The sequence below is a fragment of the Anopheles ziemanni genome, chromosome 3 (assembly GCF_943734765.1).
Source record: "Anopheles ziemanni chromosome 3, idAnoZiCoDA_A2_x.2, whole genome shotgun sequence".
In the NCBI taxonomy this organism is placed as follows: Eukaryota; Metazoa; Arthropoda; class Insecta; order Diptera; family Culicidae; genus Anopheles; species Anopheles ziemanni.
Genome location: NC_080706.1, coordinates 8,827,480 through 8,833,647, shown reverse-complemented (window position 1 = coordinate 8,833,647; position 6,168 = coordinate 8,827,480).

Below are 6,168 nucleotides of genomic sequence, written 5' to 3'. Positions count from 1 at the left end.
TTAAGGGGAGGGTGGGGGTTTTCAGATAACAACCGCCAAAATTTGCTGTCTACTGACGCAACCAGCACGGGAAACGGAAGAGCCCAATGGGGCGAGGGGCGGATGGCTGGGTTTGCGCAACCGGAAGCGAGCGAAACCGAGGGTGGCAAAGTAAGGACCACCCGGCCAAGCGTACACAGTAACTTTACCGGCAAGTAATCCGAGTGCACAGGTGGAAAGAGCGCTGAGCCGTCGTTTGCTATTCCGCCAGCGTCGAGGGGGGGGACGCTTGTTTTTCACTCCGTGTCCCTTTCCAGTTTTATTTTGGTTTTTGCAACTTTATAAGAAGCAAACGCCCCGCAATGGCTTCCCCGTGTGGCTTCGTAAGCGTCTTAAGCAGGGAAGGAAACCTTTCGTCGGTGCGCATACGGCGATGTCCTTGCCTCCGGTCGCCATTTTCCGGCCAAGCGGGGGGCGGCAGTGAACCAGATGGAAGGAGCGAAGGGAACATGGTTTAGTTATTTAAATATTGCTCGGGCAGGTAAGAAGGCATGGTTATTACGTGCCTCTGCTCACAAGCCGATTCTCGTACTCGATACCGCCAGCGAGTGCTTGTTGTTTTTCTCAACATTGCATAATGCTGCCACCGCCGGCGACACTTCCCCATAACCACTCTCCCCTCCCCCTCCCCCCGGTACACCGACCTTTGACATCGAGCACCGGAGCCTTCTGGAAACCCGGTGGTATATCGGGTGGCAAACAATATAATGCATCCATCGGAAGGCTGAGGGCGTCTACCGAGGCACAATCATATTTGCAATTGAAACGGGCTAAAAGCAGTTTGTTGTTTTCGGTTATGGATATGCGATATGCTTTGGCAAGCACGCCCGGCCCGCAATATGAATCTCCCGAACGAGCATCAACACGACGCTTACGTTGCAGTCAACACCGGACGGTTTGTAACCATGTTGTGTAGATAAAATAAACAGCAGTGTTAGGACAACATGTAGAATATTGTTCACCTGTCATTTCATTTCTGTGCTGCAGGAAAATACATTCAATGGATCTAGGACTCTTAAATAGAGGACATTTTTTTATGTAAGTTTACATGTAACTTTACATGTTTCTTATTCCCTTTGACAAAAGTGTACACTCTGAAATGATTCATAAAATAATTGAACGGAGAATTTGGTATTGATTTTTAGCTCTACAGCTGTCTCTAAACATAAGCTATTTTTGGTTGACTTAATTTCGCAATACAAAATATGTTGTTGCTAAGTTACAGGACTTCAATGTTATATTTTGTTTCAGTTTCATAACAGTTGAACTAAAATAAAAATGAAGAAAATTATGGGTTACAAGTGAGGTTAACTATTATGTAATGTTCGTAATGTTGGATGCCTAACAGATTTTATTTGAAATCAATTAAACAAACAACTTAAATAAGTACATATACAATAAATATTTTTAAAATGAACATCAATCGACAATAAAGAATGATTTTAGAATGATAGCATAAATAATTCATTTTCCAATCTCCTAGCACATAACCGTCTTCAACATTGCAAGTAAATCCGCTGATGTTCGATCAATGAACTGCAACGTTGAAGGCTCAATCGAAACCGTGACGATACTACCGGGAAAGCAAATCATCGAGGTCGATGCAGAGCAACATTCTTTCCGGTTTCTAGCCCCCCTAAGGGCTTCCACCTGCTTCCACGATACCGTTTGATGGCGCATTCCCTGGCACAGGTGCATCAGCGTTCCAATAACGCCACAGGGAGCACGAACGATGCACCGAAGAAGCGCCTAAGAAGGTCGGCAAACAGTAATGCGAATGATATGTGCCACGCCAATATGCCAACCATTTTTCCCGACCTGCCCCTTCTCTACCCGTTTGGGTTGCTGTGATGAAATGAAAACATTGGAAAAACTCGGTCGTCGTGGGGAAACTCATAAACCCAGCCTGCACAAGCTAAAACGAAACGCGGTGGTGTGCCGGGGAGTACGGTTGGCCAGAAAGGAACGGATGATCGGAAAGAGAAAAACGGTAGCAGCATAGAATGTATGCGCATTTCGGTCGCTCAAGAAGGCTGTAAGTGTGTCTGTGGTATCCGCATCCTCGAGGAAAAGGACGACGATGTAATGAACATTTGACAGGAGCAAGGCAAGTGTTCTAGAGTTGCAAACACACACACACAAACACAGAACTATGGGAAGAAAATGACTACATTTGTACCGAAAGGACCTGCTGTTCCGTCGAATTTGTGGTGTCAAAAAGGGGGCGATAAAAATAGCTTTACCTGTTCCAAATGTCGATGATCGGCCGCCTCTTGCAGCGTTCCTGTTCCTCTTTCGACACTCTTTCGAAAGCAATCAAATGCACAATCGAGGTTCTTGCTTCGCAGCTTACTGTGATTTCGAAGCACCTTGACGCCTCGTAGCGAAAATGATCTCTTTAATCAACACACTCGCGCACAAACACGTACGCACTCCAGCATCGCAGCATCACACGACTACTGCACCGAACAACACACCGCGTGCGACACGGCGATGACGAGCATCAAAACAAATTCTCCCTCTTTCGCTTTGGCCACCTTGTTTCACCTATTTTGCTCTCGCGCATCCCATCCAGTCGATGGATGGAATCTTGCGATGGAATTAAAATCCACTTCCTGCCGTGCTTCGCGAGGAACTAAACTTCCACTGGTGCTGCGTTCTTTGGCACCGAATGCCGTTGTTTGCTGACCAGGTTTGTGCTGATGCTAATTAAACCTATCGTGTTACGGACGTGCGAAGGAGCTGCACCTATTGCAAACCACAACAAATGTATGACGGCGGCACGAAATTGATTTCTTTATTTACTGTACCGTGGGAACCACAGAGATTGATGCACTTGTCGTGAGACGTAGCACTTTAAAACCGCTTACAATGGACGCAAATGCGCGCTTATGTAGCAAATAATTAAATAAATATTGTAAAAACACAACTTGTGCACTTCGCCGAAGGACTGCCGTCTTCAATTTTGACAGAAACGCGCTTTGCAAGGATGCGTTCTGTGTGTCCTGCCCGTTCGGCGGAGAAAAACTCACGACCGACAGAAAATCTCGCTGCTGCCAACCGCACTCGTCGAACGCCGGAGAGAAACTGACAGCTTTGCTCGAGAGGAGCAAGCAATGGCGGCTAGGGTTGTTCCAGCCAAACAAATGGCAGAAACAACCAATTCGCTTGTAACTTTTTAGTCCGTCGACCGATTTTTACAAATGACCCCTCAAATAAAAGGTCTTTTGAAGACAGAAAATATTGTCGAAGGAAATATTTTTACAAAGTTAATATTTTGAGGAATATCAATTGTTTGACGAACACATTCATGCCGTTTCACATCCATTCAAACACCTATCCGCACGTGCAATGCATTTCGCGAATTGGTAGTTACTGGTTCGTTAGCCAATCACGGCACTTCGTTGGATGTGTTAGTCACAAAACAAATGGAGATTCCATCTCTCAAAGAGAGGATTTTTGTTAGAAAGAGAGGAAGGGCACGCTTTCCGCTCTGAGAATTGTCAATGTTGGTGATGGGAGCTACGGCTGAAAACCTAGTTACCGTTACTCGTTCCTTTTTTCGAATCTATGTCGAACTTGGAACTTACAGTTTAATTTGGAGACGATTCGATAGTAAAGCAGCAGTTAGATGCCACAAAACTTTTTTGTTTTTTTTTTTTTATTACAAACAAAGATTTCACATCGTCTGTGCATTGTAACTTTAATAACTACTGCGGTGTTTACAGCGGATTGAACTACATAGCCAACCGCTGTAAAGTGATTTTGCGAAACTTTTGTAGCCGGAAGCTTTCAGTTGAAAGCTTATGTCTAGTGATGGACACATCGATTATTTTTCCGAAATAAATCCAGGAAGTTTTAAATTATGAAATCTCGTTTGAAGTATCGTTCCGATTAAGCAAAGTGGAAAACTGCAGGTTTCTCAATCAGATAAAGTCACAAATCCGGTTAGATAAACCTGAATGTTTTATCCTTTCTGATTTGTATCAGAAGTACTTTTAGTCGTACATGTATTAAAATTGAACTAAACTTTACTTTTAATTGTATTTCTTATCGGTGTCAGATTTTGCTCAAATCTACTCGAGTACCAGTGCACAGATGTAATCCATAGTCCATAGATACGGTTCATTTAAATATCAAGTACGTGTTGCTCATGGATTTAAAGGGCAATGAATTATTTTTTAAAGCCCCACACCAAATAACTGTTGTTATTACACAACCACCACATTCTAATAATTGTCCCTCTACCAGTAATCATTGTTCAATGAATCATGTTTAAGGCAGTACTCGAATCCCCGAAACAATCTTCCTGCTGGTACAAATGGCAACGGCATGTAATTGCAAAAATCCCACTCCCCTTTTCGACTCAAACTTTACAAACGGCGTACAAGGGGGATGCAATATCAACCCTCGTTTTGAAAAATATTAATCCCTCGCCAACGCCGTAAAGGGTCGCTCGGAAATTCGCTCCTATTCCCATAGGGTGGAAAATCGCGGCGAAACTGCCATGCTCGGAAAAAGTCCTGCGTTGCAACATAACTGTCAAAGAAGGTGCCACGCACACATTAGCACACGAAGACGAGCATTTTCCCTACAATTTCCCACATCAATATCGCGGGGGGTTGCGCATTGCATTGAGCGAGGGAGAGAGAGAGAGAGAGCGAGACGGTACAAACGTGGGAAAAAGAGAAGGAGGACGAGGCGAAAACTCCGTTGCGTTTGGCTCTCCGAGCAAGCCGTACTCGCGGCACGGGTTTTCCCGATACGTGAAACGTCATCTTTGAGGATACGCCGCAGACAGGACACTCGGTCGGTCTGGACGAAAATTCTCATCAGTCATTACTCTCGGTGTGCAGCTACAGTCCGCAGCGCAGTGGTTGTCTCGAGTTCCGTCGTACAGTTTAGTTCTCCCCTCCTTGGTACTACACTGAAGGTTCAGCAAGCAGGAAGGTGTCTCCGGGCACAATTGCATAAAAGTGAGGTTTATTGCGGCACAAACCAAATTTTCCAAGCCAACCTTAGCCGAGGAATTGATGCGGAGAAAGTGGCATCGATTCGTGAGAATCTTTTTCTAATCAGTTTCCGATGTATAGTGTCCCATAAAATATTTCTTACCCAATTTCTTGGCCCCAATGTCCGCATTCCGTGAACCGAAGCCTTTAGTGAGTGTGCGTGTTTCGGGTGTCCACTTACGTGCAGTAGAAGTGGCACAAATCTGGTGCTAATATGTGAAAAATTAGTTAGTGGAAAGAAAAAAAAAGACATGCATTATCGATTGGAGGCCGCAGGGCGATCACAAGTCTAGCCAAGTCAAAGCAGCCCCCTTTTTTCCACCCAATCGGACTGCTCTGCAGTGGGAAAAACCTTTTCTCAATTTCTTTTCGATACTTCTTCAAATCTTTTCCTATTTCCCGTTTTACGTTGCTTCTTCCCAACTGCTTCCTCTTTCGAGGAAAGCGGCGAACTGAGAGCCGTGTACAAAGAGGTCCTTTCTCTCACTCTCGCGTCAATTTTTCTCTCGACAAACCTCTCTCTCTCACTCTCAGATTTAATTCGGCTTCTTCCTTCATCTGCTTGTCATCATCATTATTATCATCATCTTTGTCGTCGTCGCCGTCATCATCATCTGTTGGCATGATTTCACTTTCATACATAGCCCCTAGTAGGTTTTCCGTGCCTGTGGTTCGCTTTTTCTCCGGCTTTTCTTCTCGGTGAAGTGGAAAACACACGGTCAGTCGATCGGCGTAGTCTGTGCCAGCCCACCAGAAGCTCTCCAGACGTTTGAGCGTGACGTTCGGTCAAGTGTTCGATTCGGAAATCGCTGTGGAAGTCGACGAGTGACATTGCACAAAGAGAAAGTTAAGATTCTGGCCATAAGAAATTCGCGTGGTAGTGTGCGAAGCGAACAGACGGTGGAGCAAGTGTGCAGGAGATTGTTAGTATAATTAATTTAATGGTACTCTGTTTGCTTTTGCCACCCTCAGCTGTGTTCGCAATTGTTTGCGCGTAGTGCGTGATCCTTTGGGCCGGTGTATGTGTGTGGGTGTGCGCGTGCGTGTGTGTGTTTGAGGGCCGATCCGTGACATGTGGTGTGCTGTGTAAGTGAACCGTGTCGGTGTTACAGGTACC